This window comes from Saccopteryx bilineata, chromosome 12 (assembly GCF_036850765.1).
Source record: "Saccopteryx bilineata isolate mSacBil1 chromosome 12, mSacBil1_pri_phased_curated, whole genome shotgun sequence".
Lineage (NCBI taxonomy): Eukaryota > Metazoa > Chordata > Mammalia > Chiroptera > Emballonuridae > Saccopteryx > Saccopteryx bilineata.
Genome location: NC_089501.1, coordinates 57,155,133 through 57,169,664, shown reverse-complemented (window position 1 = coordinate 57,169,664; position 14,532 = coordinate 57,155,133). Strand labels below are relative to the sequence as shown.

Sequence of the window (14,532 nt, the reverse complement as noted above, 5' to 3'; positions counted from 1 at the left end):
ACACCGGTGGGGTTCTGAGAACAAGGTCGGATTTCTAGTGGTCATTAAGAAAAACACACAGAGAGAGAGAGAGAGACGGGAATTGGCCAAAAGCAAATTGCTGAATTACCACTTCCTATTTAAAAGGAACGCCTATTTGCCCAAACGCAGATGGTTAACCGTCTAGGTTCTGCAGAGTGTAAAAATAATCATGACTCCCCCCCTCCCCCGAACACACATCCAGCCAGGAGTGGAGCTGAGGAGAAGACCCGGCCGGCACCCCCAGGAGAAAGCCTCAAACACCCACACGCCTCCACCTGCCCTCGCCGGTCAGCGGGGACTCTCCGTTCGCTGTCCGGGGAGATCTGGGCATGTGGACAGGAGGTGACATGTGGTTAGTGCCCCCAGAGGCAGGTCACCGGCCCGTCTCACGGCACAGTTCCCTCCTCTGTGTGACAGACTGTGACAGAGCCAGCCGCACAGTGTCACAGGACTCAGGGGTTGGGCCATGTCACAGAGTTCAGACAGCACCTAAAGCAGCTCTTAATAAACATCAGCTCGTTTTGTTGTGACTTGGGGATGAGAAGAAGAAAAGGATGTGAAGTATTACGGATCAATGTGGGGTCAACACCGCGATGCATAGTGACGAGCGTTAACTTGACTTATTGTGGCCACCATTTACTTCACAGTATCAATATAGACAAATATCAATCTTTACGTTGTGCACCTAAAACTAATCCAGTGTTATTAGTCATATCAGCCATGTCAATCATATCAACCAAATGTCAATAATAACAAAAAGAGAAACAACACAAGTCCCTAAAGAAACAGGGGCCATGATCTTTATGCAAGGGCAGGTGACAAATCTAACGAGTGCCCTTGCATTAGATATGACGATTGAGGGGAGAAATAGACGTTGATGGCGCACTAGGGGAACTCATTCTTAGAAGCCAGTAATTTAAAAAAAAATTTTTTTTTTAAAGAAAAAGGATTCTAGCATCATAAAGGTGTTTACTATCAAGTAGTGTGTGGCTGTGAACCACGCCCTAGGACAAACCGAAAGTGTTATAGCCAAGGGACCCACAGATCAATCAACAGCGAGACAGGGTGACTCACACTTTCACCCCTCAGGGCCCGGGGCCTCCTGGCCCCCGGGGCTGTCTCGATCAACACGATGCAGGAGGCTGTCCTTCCCACCGACCCCCTCCCTCTGCTTGTCCCCAAGCCTGAGCCAGCGCTACGAGGCGGGATGTCCATGTCCCCTTGCCCTTTCCCTCCACACCTGACCGCAGTGGGACCCCGTTCCTGGCAGACCCAGGGGTCACTTCCCTCCACGGAGCCTGCCTTCCCTGACCCTGCGGAAGAGACTTTCTGTTTGACTCTGCGAGGCTCGCCAATCTTAGGGTCACAGGATCACGTCCGCCATCTCCACTGAGGTTCTCGTTCCTGCTGGGGGGGGAGCTTCTGGCAGAGCTGCCTCACAGGGGCCCCCAAATTCCTTGCAAGAAAGGAACAGGCCACCTGAGGAGCCTGGGGCCCTGTGCGTCTACGCTGACCAGACCCGTCTTTTCCACCGGTTCCCTCCAAGCCCCCCACAAAGGCATTATTTAGTATGGAGGTGGGAAAGGCACCTTTTTATAGATGATAACAGCCACGGAAATGGCTGACCTCACAGAGGAACACACACACACACACACACACACACACACACACGGGTTCGCTGGCCTCGGGTGGGTCCTGGAATGTTCCGTGTCCTGATATTCCTTCTGTATTTCCAAGTGGAAGCCAGCCTGCTCTCAGCAAACATTTCCGGTCACTCCTGCGGGCACTCACTGCGTGGGGGGTTCCCGCAGCAGGAACTCCCGGGGTTGGAAGGGGGAGGCGCAGTGCGTGGCAATGCCAGCAGGCCACGCCGCCAGCCACACAAGGCTGCGTGATCAGTCGTGGAGGAAACAGCACCGGGCATGCATGTGGGGCGTCAGAGGAGGGAGGGGAACTCCAGGGCCACCCTCCACCGCCCCGGGCTGAGCAGTCCTTGTGGAGACGGCAGAGAGCTGGCCAGGCGGGAGGGGCGGGGAGGCGGACAGCAGGAGCGAGGGACAGCGCAGACACAGACTGAACGTGACGGGGGGGGGGAGGGACCAGGAGCTGTGGAGGGCCAGGGGTCAGGTGCACAGAGCTGGCACGGAGCAGAGGAGACACGGAGGGCAGGGATGGTGATGATGGTGGTGATGATGGAGGTGATGATGGTGGTGATGGTGATGGTGGTGATGGTGGTGATGATGGAGGTGACGATGGTGATGGTGGTGGTGGTGGTGATGATGGAGGTGACGATGGTGATGGTGATGATGGCGGTGATGATGGTGATGGAGGTGATGATGGTGGTGATGGTAGTGGTGATGATGGTGGTGATGGTGGTGATGATGATGGTGGTGGTGATGGTGGTGGTGGTGATGATGGTGATGATGATGGTGATGATGATGGTGGTGGTGGTGATGATGGTGATGATGGAGGTGATGATGGTGGTGATGGTGATGATGATGGTGATGATGGTGGTGATGGTGATGGTGATGATGGAGGTGATGATGGTGGTGATGATGGTGGTGATGGTGGTGGTGATGGTGGTGGTGATGATGGTGATGGTGATGATGGAGGTGATGATGGTGGTGATGGTGATGATGATGGTGATGATAGTGGTGATGGTGATGGTGATGGTGATGATGGAGGTGATGATGGTGGTGATGGTGATGGTGATGATGGAGGCAGTGGTGGTGATGGTGGTGATGATGGTGATGATGATGGTGGTGATGGTGGTGGTGATGATGGTGATGATGACGGTGGTGATGGTGGTGATGGTGATGATGATGGTGATGATGGTGATGATGGAGGTGATGATGGTGGTGATGGTGATGGTGATGATGGAGGCGGTGGTGGTGATGATGGTGATGATGGTGATGATGGTGATGATGGAGGTGGTGATGGTGATGGTGATGGTGGTGATGATGGTGGGTGACGATGGTGATGGTGGTGGTGGTGGTGATGATGGAGGTGACGATGGTGATGGTGATGATGGCGGTGATGATGGTGATGGAGGTGATGATGGTGGTGATGGTAGTGGTGATGATGGTGGTGATGGTGGTGATGATGATGGTGGTGGCGATGGTGGTGGTGGTGATGATGGTGATGATGGAGGTGATGATGGTGGTGATGGTGATGATGATGGTGATGATGGTGGTGATGGTGATGGTGATGATGGAGGTGATGATGGTGGTGATGATGGTGGTGATGGTGGTGGTGATGGTGGTGATGATGGTGATGGTGATGATGGAGGTGATGATGGTGGTGATGGTGATGATGATGGTGATGATAGTGGTGATGGTGATGGTGATGATGGAGGTGATGATGGTGGTGATGGTGATGGTGATGATGGAGGCAGTGGTGGTGATGGTGGTGATGATGGTGATGATGATGGTGGTGATAGTGGTGGTGATGATGGTGATGATGACGGTGGTGATGGTGGTGATGGTGATGATGATGGTGATGATGGTGATGATGGAGGTGATGATGGTGGTGATGGTGATGGTGATGATGGAGGCGGTGGTGGTGATGATGGTGATGATGGTGATGATGGTGATGATGGAGGTGGTGATGGTGATGGTGATGGTGGTGATGATGGTGGTGATGGTGGTGATGATGGTGGTGATGGTGGTGATAATGGTGATGATGGTGGTGATGGCAGTGTTGGTGGTGTTGGTGGCGATGGCGGTGATGGCGGTGACAGTAGTGATAGGCTCTTAAAGAGGAGCTACAGTGAGAGGTGCAGTAAGTCATGTACAGAGAGGGCATGACTCAGCTCAGAATTACGGACAGAAGCTCTGGGAGCCTGTGTCTGTCTTTAAGGAGCAGAGGACAGATTGGAATTAGGAGAGTGACAGAAAAAAGTGGCCATGAGAATAGGTCACTCAGAAGTCAAGACAGTATGGTTGGGGCGGGCCAGGGAGCAAAGTACTTGGAGGACAGCCTGCAGAGCAGGCGGCTTGCAGACTGGACACTGACCTTGCAGGACACAGCGTGAACAGAGCTCTCTGGAGACAAGCCTGGGGTATGACTGTCCAAGCAAAACTTTCCTGCCAGGATTTGCACGTGAACACCGAGGGCACGGAGACCACAGGTGCAGCAGACGTGTTGTAAAACTGGGCGGTGAGGCCCTGGCCAGTTGGCTCAGCGGTAGAGCGTCAGCCTGGCGTGTGGGAGACCCGGGTTCGATTCCCGGCCAGGGCACACAGGAGAAGCACCCATTTGCTTCTCCATCCCCCCTCCTTCCTCTCTGTCTCTCTCTTCCCCTCCCGCAACCAAGGCTCCATTGGAGCAAAGATGGCCCGGGCGCTGGGGATGGCTCCTTGGCCTCTGCCCCAGGCGCTAGAGTGGCTCTGGTCGCAGCAGAGCGATGCCCCAAAGGGGAAGAGCATCACCCCCTGGTGGGCAGAGCGTCGCCCCTGGTGGGCGTGCCGGGTGGATCCCGGTCGGGAGCATGCGGGAGTCTGTCTGACTGTCTCTCCCTGCTTCCAGCTTCAGAAAAATACAAAAAAAAACAAAAAACAAAACTGGGCAGTGACACAGGTGCAGCAGATGTGTTGTAAAACTGGGCGGTGAGACGCAAGGAGAGGAACGAGCTGTGGGAGGCGGCAGACACAAGCACTGTGTATCTGTTTAGCCCTGGGGACCCGCGGACACCACTGTGGACTCTCCCACTCACACACCGCTCGACCCACTCCTGAGGTCAGCTCACAGCCGTGGTGGACAAGGCCCATCTCCAACACCCCAAGCTCTGTTGTTCTGACCCGAAGCTTCTTCTGCTCAGCCACATGGTATGACCCGGAAGTACTTACTGATGGACCGACACGGGCGGGGCCCCTCAGTCAAGCGGTGGACAAGAGCCAGCCGCCACCCACGCTCGCACGGTCTCCCCGCTCTTGACCTGGTGGGGCTCCCGGCCTCGGGGTGGGCAGCCGTCCTGGCTCTCTAGGAACTGGAGTGGTTTCTGAGGTGTGGAAATTTCAGTGCTACCACCAGGACAGTCCTGGGGGAATCAGGAAGGTTGGTGGCCCTGGGTCCGGTGGAGGGGAAGGCACTGAGAACGGCGTGCAGGGGTCTTCTGCTCTGCGAGGCTTGGGGACACCCCGGTGCCTCGTCACAGAGTGTGATTAGGTGGGGATGGGCCTGGACCCAGGACACAGAGAAAGGAGGAGGTGGCCATCTCAACAGGGGAGAACTGGAGACCGTCGGGAAGACGGTGCCCTCCACGTGTGAGGAGCGCCGGCTGAGAAGGGGACTGGCCTCACCCCGGTTGTCCCAGAAGGAAAGCTGGGCCAGAGGGTGTGAGGTGCGAGGAGGGGCCCCCCAGCCGGGAGGAAGGAGGAGCGTGGAGATAACCCTGTCGTCACGGGCTCTGCGCCCATCCCTCCCTCCCCCAGACGTCCTGTGTGGCTCCGGAGAGGAACCGGAGAAAGATCGTCACGGCTCCGTGTGCACGAGGAAGAGGGGAAAAGGGGTGAGCCCAGAGCCTCCCGACCTCAACAAGGAAGAGCCAGGAGGCGGTGGAAAGGGGAAGCTGGAGGCAGAGTCTGGAAGTGGGCGAGCGAGTCCGGGCTTCTGCAGAAGTTCCCCAGAACGGCCGGCGAGGCTGAGAGAATCCGGGAGCCCAGGAGGGCGGTGCAGAAACGTGCCCTGCGTGTCCTTCAAGAGACACAGCGAGAGTCTGGAAATTTCCCCCGTGTTCTCCCATCGCCAGCTGCCTGCTTCCCAGGGCTGGAGACCCCGTGCTCACAACTCAGGGAGCGGCATGTCCGATGGGTCAGGGCAACTGTTTTTTGTTGTTGTTTTGGGTTTTGGGGGTTTTTTAAAATATTTTTCTAAAGTGAGAAGCTGGCAGGGAAGCAGTCAGACAGACTTCTTCCTGCATGCGCCCGACCAGGATCCACCTGGCATGCCCACCAGGGGGCGATGCTCTGCCCCTCTGGGACGTTGCTCTGTTGCAACCAGAGCCATTCTAGCACCTGAGGTGGAGTTCATGGAGCCATCCTCAGTGCCCAGGCCAACTTTGCTCTAATGGAGCCTTGGCTGCGGGAGGGGAAGATAGAGACAGAGAGGAAGGAGGGGGGGAGGGGTGGAGAAGCAGATGGGTGCTTCTCCTGTGTGCCCTGGCCGGGAATCGAACCCAGGACTTCTACATGGTGGGCTGACGCTCTACCACTGAGCCAACTGGCCAGGGTCCACGGCAACTGTTTTAAAGATGACTTTGATTGAACCCATATTCCTTCTTTCTACCATGTTTGGGGGGGGGGTCTTTGACAAATGGAGGAGGAGAGGGGGGTGTGTGCCAAATTTTTGAGCCGGCTTCGTGAAAACAGCTGTCCTTCTGCAAAATTTTATCCGACGTCCCAAATTTAAAGTTCCCACCCTGACCGCCACCTCCTTGACACGGCCTCCTTCTCACCAACGTCTATAAGTACAAGTGGGCACGGAGGCGGGGCTGTGTTCAGCACGGAGCCCGGGAAGGAATCCGTTAAAGTGAGGATGGGGGTTGCACGGGGGGGGGCAGAAACACGAGAAAGGCAGCGGGTCCCCCAGCTCCGTGCGTTCTGTGCGTGACTGCGAGGGGCCTCGCTGTCTGATGGAAACCGAACTTGGAAGACCACCCAAAGGACTGATGACGTGCCACCCACGCTCAGCAGGAAGACGACACAGTTCCTGACGCCCACCGTCCGAGCACTCCCAGAATCACGGCGTCCTCCGTGGTCAAGTTTCCAGAACAGTGAACGTGTTGTTTGCTTCACGTCGGGCGCAGGAAATGGTGAAGAGGGCACAGCCCTCGCCGCACAGGAAGCAAGAGCCCTGGTACATGCGGGCTGACCTCACAGGGTGACCCCATGGGCTGCATGGGCTGACCTCATGGGCTGACCTCACGGGGTGACCTCACGGGCTGACGTCACGGGGTGACCTCACGGGATGACCTCACGGGATGACCTCACAGGCTGCACGGGCTGACCTCACGGGCTGACCTCACAGGGTGACCTCACGGGATGACCTCACGGGATGACCTCACAGGATGACCTCACAGGCTGCACGGGCTGACCTCACAGGGTGACCTCACAGGCTGACCTCACGGGATGACCTCACGGGATGACCTCACGGGGTGACCTCATGGGCTGACCTCACGGGGTGACCTCACAGGATGACCTCACAGGCTGCATGGGCTGACCTCACGGGGTGACCTCACGGGTGACCTCACGGGCTGACCTCATGGGCTGACCTCACAGGACCTCACGGGCTGACCTCACGGGGTGACCTCACGGGCTGACCACACGGGGTGACCTCACGGGCTGACCTCATGGGGTGACCTCACGGGCTGACCACACGGGGTGACCTCACGGGCTGACCTCACGGGGTGACCTCACGGGGTGACCTCACGGGGTGACTGCTATCCATAACATAGCTCTCGGTGGCTCTACTACCACCAATACCCAGCGGATGTGGCTCTCTCTGCTCGGACTTACTTAAAAAACATCATGAACTCTTCAATGAGTGCGTAATGGACTTCACCATGCTGGATAGGGTGGGGTGACAGGAAGGCCCGCTCTCACCGGTTCTGCCAAACCAGGAGCTCAAAAGACACCACGACCCAGTCAGCCCGGGGCCCAGAGCCTCTGGCCACGCCCATCGCGAAGCCAGGGCCCATGGCAAGTCTGACCAGAAGCAATCGAGGTGTTCATCTATGGCCCCCGAGAAGGAGGTGAAAACCACTCTACCCTGTTTGATGGGATCTGAAATGGCTCAAATTCACAAACCAGACCCAAGGAGACTGATTTATGTTATTGCGTTTTCCCTTCAGGATCCACAGAAGACAGTGATTTTTAGATTTACTAAAATATCTGTGTGTCTGCCCGAAAGAAGCCACACATCCTTTTGGTGTTGGGGTCCCCGCCGAACAGTTTTGCTGTTGGATAAACCCACAAATGAAATCTAAAGCCTCCTCCCTCCTCTGTCGAGACACCCCTGCCTTCACCTGCTCCCCGGTGCTCCCCCGTGCAGGACGGGCCGGGGCAGCCCGAGCAAAGGGCCTGGGGCCTCCACTGAGTCATTGCTCTCCTAGTGACCCAGATTCAGGGCCTGCATTTTCGTTCTGTCTGACAGGAACGGCTGGCTACTTATACAGGTACTACAGAAATGAGGAAGGGTGCTGCTGGGTGCCCCCTCCTCGGTGGTCACAGCGACGGAACGGGAGCCTGCCCCACCCTGAGCCACGTCCACCACGCAGAGAGAGCGCAGCGGCCGGAGACACCGGCCTCCCCTCGAACGGACTGGGGTTTTCCACGTCGGGAAGAGGGGCGTCCTGGCGCCCGAGCTCACGAGTCACCGCTCCCGGGGGGAGAGACACGTCTGACGCCGGTCAGGAGCACGGTCTGTGATCCCGCGCGGGAGACCACACCCACGCAGAAGGCTCCGGAAGGCCTCAGCCAAGTGCACGCCCTTGCTGACCCCTCACGCTCATCCTCCGTGCACCCCGAGAGCTCTGTGCACCCCGAGAACTCCAGCTGCTGTGTGTGGCGAGTGGGGGGACAGCAGGGGACCACGGAGTCCTCGTGACATTGAACTCGGTCAAGGGAGAGAGGCGCTGAACAGAATAGCAACGGGGGGCCCCAAACAACCTGGCCCCACCCCATTTCTAGGGGACCCCCCGCCCCGGACTGTGGGTGACCCAACTCTGCCTGTGAGCACTTGATAGGTGAGATTCCGCTGAGCCCAGGGTCACAGTCACGGGGTCAGCCTGCCCCCCACCTGGTCAAGGTGACTGCCCGTGCCCCCCCCGCCCCCCCCCCCCCCGGCTCTGGGTGCTGTCTTCACATTTCTCCTCTCCTTTGTCCCGCCCCCCTTTCCTGTTTCAGGTTGTCATTCTCTCTGCTCAGCTTCCTCCCCCCCCCACCTCAGCCCCTCCCCCCACAACAGAAACACCTTACAAAGTAAAAGCCATGTGTTTTGATCACCAGCCCGGTCCGATAGGGGATCTTCTTTTTTTGAACTGTGTGCCTGGCCGTGGTACCCTCTGAGCTTGGGCCCCCTGCCCTGGACGCTTAGCACTGGTCACAGGGACACACCCATGTCCGCCCGATCTTGTTCTTGGGCAAAGGTGTTTGAATGGGCTTGCCGCTGACGTTATTGTGTGGATATTAAATATTTTTTAAAAGTTGAGCTCTGACTGATGAAATCTCTGCTCAAGTGTGTCTTCTGGTAAAAGCTCCGTGTGGCCCAGCCCTGCCCCCGGCCCCTGTGGCCCCCGCCATGGACCAGGGCCTCCCCCTCTGCAGCACTGCACCAGAGGCCGGCTTGCTTCTCCGTTAGGCTGAGCTGTCCTCTCTCTACAGCGGGGTTTCCCATCCCGACTTCTGATGGCAGGGGCCCCCTGTCCTGCCCGGGTACCGGCTCTCTCTGACTGCAGGGGTGACGCTCCCACTGCGCCCCTTCCAGAACTCACGAGGTCTGGGCTGGGAACCTGAGCAGGTCCACTTATCAGAACTGCACCTAAAATAGGAGTCAGCACATCTGAATGCACCTGAGGGGTCCCCTGGGAGAGAGCTCACAGGCCCCACGGATGGGCTTCAGGGTCCCCCGGGGGAGAGCTCACAGGCCCCGTGGACGGGCTTCGGGGTCCCCCGGGGGAGAGCTCACAGGCCCCACGGATGGGGTCCCCCGGGAGAGAGCTCACAGGCCCCACGGACGGGCTTCGGGGTCCCCCGGGAGAGAGCTCACAGGCCCCATGGACGGGCTTTGGGGTCCCCCGGGAGAGAGCTCACAGGCCCCACGGACGGGCTTCAGGGTCCCCCGGGAGAGAGCTCACAGGCCCCACAGATGGGCTTCGGGGTCCCCCGGGAGAGAGCTCACAGGGCCCCATGGATGGGCTTCGGGGTCCCCAGGAGAGCTCACAGGCCCCACGGACGGGCTTCAGGGTCCCCCGGGAGAGAGCTCACAGGCCCCACAGATGGGCTTCGGGGTCCCCCGGGAGAGAGCTCACAGGGCCCCATGGACGGGCTTCGGGGTCCCTAGGAGAGCTCACAGGCCCCACGGACGGGCTTCAGGGTCCCCCGGGAGAGAGCTCACAGGGCCCCGTGGACGGGTTTCGGGGTCCCCGGGAGAGCTCACAGGCCCCACAGACGGGCTTTGGGGTCCCCCGGGAGAGAGCTCACAGGCCCCACGGACGGGCTTCAGGGTCCCCCGGGAGAGAGCTCACAGGCCCCGTGGACGGGCTTCGGGGTGTCTGTTTGGGCCCCCGAGTTTCTATTTCTGCTCATTTCCTCTTTCCCTGTTGGTCACACAGGGTTCCGATGGCGGGTCATGGGCCTCCAGGCGAGGGGGGCTCAGCAGCTGGACTCAGAGAAGAGACCTCCAGCCTGGTCAGAACCCACGCCTGCGACCGTGTGGTGTAAATGCCGATAATGTCTCTAAACGGCGCAAACACGTTAATCACCGACACAGCGAAACTGGCTTCCATCCAGTTAACACTTTCACTGGGAAGACGGTGTTGTCACGGGAACGTCTCCCCATGAACCACAGCCTCCCGAACTGACCCAGACCGTGCGGACGCCCGCGTGCGGGCATGTGTTCCCGTGGGCACGTGCAGGCGGCTGACCCGGCTCCCGGCTGCCCATCACGCCCTGCGGCCCGCGCCCCGTCCGTCCGCGTGGGACCAGCTCCCGCCCCGCCCTGCTCGCCCGGAACAGCGCCCTCTCCCCGCACGCGGCCGGCCGATCGCCCCTCTGTGCTCCCCGCGCGTGGACGCCCACCCCGCCCCCTGGTTGTGCGCACAGCTGCAGCCCGGGGCGCGCAGGTGCACGGCACGCTCCGGGCACTGTGTTCCCGGCTTGGGGCTGTGGAATCTGCGTTCCTTCTCTGTAGCTGAGCCGCCCCCAGACCGACTGCCCCTGCAGAGGCAGCTCTGGTTCACCGGCTTTGCAAGGCGCCTACAGTTTTTTCCCCAAGTGCCAGTCGGCCGACCTCAGGTCACAGGTGAATGTCCTTATCGGACAGAAAGAGCACAGGCTCTGGAATCAGAAAACCCTGGACCCATAGCACTCTGCTGCCCCAGACGGACGGGGGACTCTGTCCCTCTAACCCTGTAACCACACCTGTCTCCCAGGCCTTCCGGCAGAATCCACGAAATAAGGCAGGTGACGTCCCAGGAACAGTGTGTCACCCCGAACAGATGCCGCCAAAGGAAGGAGACGTCCCTTCTCCCTCCCGTGCCACGACTGAAGTGTCCCAGGAAATCCGTCTGACTTGGCAACAGGGATGGAGCATTTTCTAAACTCCAGGAAAAAAACACAAACTCACCAACAGACCAGCAGCCACCACAGGGTCCTCTCTGGAATTTCAGATTTCTGAGAAATTTCAGATTTCTCTTCCTCGGTGTAAATGCAGCGAATCTTCCGACGAGTCGGCACGGTGTCGGTGTCGATGGTGTGGACGGTGTCGATGGCCTGTGACCTGCGGGCTCCTGCCCCGGGGACGTCGGTCCTCTCGGCCGGCACCCAGCCGCCTTCTCCTCAAGTGCGCTCTGCTCTGCACCCACACGCCGGGCCGTGCGGTGAAACTACCTCACCACACATTTAATTCTTCAATACACACTTCAGATCATAGAAAGGTGACACATCGGTGGAGGCAGGAAGGCAAGTTTATGTAACTAGGTCACTTGATCATTTCAGTTTGAGAGATGAAATTTTTTTTTTTTTTTGGCGTGTTTCAGAATTATTGGTCTGTGGAATATTTCTGATTCTTCTCGGAAATTCCAAGTTCAGGAGAACGATGGTGAAGTTCTCTGAAAAGCCCAGTCAATGTGATGGGTGACTACCCATGATCCTGTTCTTTAAAAGAGTAGAACGCCTGAAAAACTACCTGACTGATGCTTTTCCAGGTGAAGACGTAATGAGGAGAACACCGCACGTCACTAATACTATAGGTCTGTGACCCAAAAGGAGGCATGACCCAGTTGACCAAGAGAAATGCCACCCTCCAAGGACGCATGCTGCTTCATCGACGGGCTCCCACGGCACGTGGCCGTGACACTGTAACGTGACCCAGTTAGGGACGGCCGAACCCTGAGTTTCCACCCCGCCCCCGCCCCGGGAACTGTCAGCGTTCATTCTGGGTATTAGCCGGGACTGCCTTCACCACCTACGTCTGAAATAAGCATTAGTCAAGAGACGAGTGCCCCCAAGAAAAGTCCCAGATCAACCCTTAATACAAGCCCCAAGACACTGCAGGGCAAAGAGCGGGGAGGCACACACATCTGTGGTTTGTCTTATGAGTATAAATAGCATTGTTAATGTGCACTAACACTGTGCTTACACAGATGAAAAGGTTACTTTTCCTATTTCTTGTCTCCTTCAACCCTGACAAACAATTCTGGTAAAATGTTTCAAAGACAGAAAGAAACTAGCACAGGAGATGCTCAGTAATTTGGTGGGCGGTGTCTGAATCCGAGCAGTGAGTGCAAAACCGAAGCCTGGGTCTCCCACGCCCCCCCACACACGCACACCCCACGACCATTCATCCCTTCCTGCCGCGAACACTGGCTGCACACCTACTGTGTGTGCTGCACACTTTCTAGGCAGAAGCGTGACAGGAGGGGATAAAACAGACAAAAGCCTTGGCCCCTCCCCCTCCCTTCCCCAAGGGGTGTCCATTCTGTCCGGGAAGGCCAGACCACAGACAAAATAAAGGAAAAGGTGTAGAGTATGGTAGGTGATGATGGTTGCCATGGAGAAAAGTCAAGCAGGGAGGTCAGATGGGGATGGCTGAGGTCATGTGACATGGAACAAACAGGGAAGGTTTCCCTGAGGAACCAACCTGTGAGCAGAGCCCTGAGGGGGAGGGGGGAGCCACACGAGTGTCTGGAGGCGGGGGAGGGTGCGTTTGAGGACAAGGGGACAGTCCTAGCAGTGTCCCTGATGCGTCCGCCCGGCCCGTGCGAGGCCAGCGTGGCTAGCGTGAGCCAGAGGGCGGGAAGGCAATGGAAGTTGAGGGGTGAAGAGGTGACGGGGGCCGGGCGGTGGGGCCTTGCAGCCCAGCAGAGGGACTGCGCCCGCTCCTCAGGGTCCACAGGAAGCCGGGGAGGCTTGAGTGACAGCATCCGCCTTACACTGTCAGGAGCGAGGACCCGGGAGGCCATGTTCCAGTGGAGCAGGAGGGCCTTAGGGGGGACTCGGGGGAGCATCCCGGTCAGACACGTCGGGGCCTGTGAGAGCAGCTCGGCCGTGAGCGTGCACGAGAGGAGGGCGCTGCAGGACTGAGGAAAAAACACACGCAAGACACAGCACAGAGAAGAGACGGGCTCAGGGGACTCCGGCCTCCAGGACTGGGAGCCCAGCCCTCTGCAGCCTCCTCCTGTTTATTCGTGTCTTTGCTCATCAAGCAGATTAGCAGAGCCTGGGTCCAGGTGCAGAGGATGATTAACTAATACCTCTCAGGTAGACAGGAAAAGGTTACAGGGACCAGCTGGTTCCTTTAAACAATCGTCGCAGCGCTAGCCGGACGGAGCGGCGTTCTGCCCCCGCAGGACTCGCGTTCCAAAGTCCGCACCAAAGACTTGTCCCCGGGCTGCTGTCTGCAGCCATTTTCCTGCAGGGGACGTTCTGGAGATTAATGGAATGTACACACCACACAGGCGGATGTGGCGTTTGAGAGCAAGAGAGGACACAGAAAAAGGCTCCAAGGTGTTTGACCTGAACAGCGGATAGAAGGAGACCCGTGGAAATGTGGGGAGAAGCTCAGAGGAGCAGGTGTGGGTGGGGCAGGGCATCAGGGAGTCAGTCAGGAACTCGAGAGCGGGGAGCTGCCCGTTGGACCAGCCCCGCGGCGATCCCTGTACACAGCTCCTTCCGTGAACATGGAGCCCTGGGGGGCCCTGGGCTGAAGGTGCCCACTTCGGGGTCATCAGCCTGTGGATGGATGCCTTCAGCAAGGGGGGGCGGGCACAGAGGCCCCAGGGAAGGAAGAGGAGGTCCAGGGTCTGAGGCCTGGAGGCCCAAGGGCAGAAGTGTTTCAAGAAGAGCATCCTCCAGCCACCACATCCGTGCTGCTGGCAGATGGAGCGACACGAAAATTAAAAAAAAAGAAAAGGAAAAGATTGACCATTAGATTTAGCAGCAGGTGCATCACTGCCACCTTGACCCGATGTCGGCGGAGAGGCGTAGGAAAAACACATTCTAGAGACCCGAGTGGGAGGGGATTGAGTACGGGGCGAAGACAGGGGGGTCCCTGAAGTGAGGAGAAGGAGCCCTCGCTAGGGGTGCTGCCAGGGTCAGGAAGCTATTCTGTTAGGACAGGAGAAAGGGCACGCTCCCCCATCTGTGAGAATGAACCAGCCGGGAGCCCGGGGGCAGTGCAGGGGAGAGGGCTTGCCCCGGGCTAGGAGCGGGCGCTCTCCCTCGGGCGTGGCCAGAAGAAGGCCCGCAGACAGGTGGGCAGGTGAGGGGGGCGCCGAGTGCTTCAGCAGGTTGT

At 58.3% G+C, this 14,532-nt stretch overlaps 1 non-coding gene across 1 annotated transcript; it reads right to left on the bottom strand.

Annotated features, from left to right (window-relative positions):
- Positions 1-6,175: 6,175 nt before the first annotated feature.
- On the bottom strand, positions 6,176-6,251 carry TRNAG-ACC (transfer RNA glycine (anticodon ACC)). Its single transcript has one exon. It is a non-coding gene; the product is annotated as a tRNA-Gly (tRNA).
- Between the last annotated feature and the right edge of the window lie 8,281 nt (positions 6,252-14,532).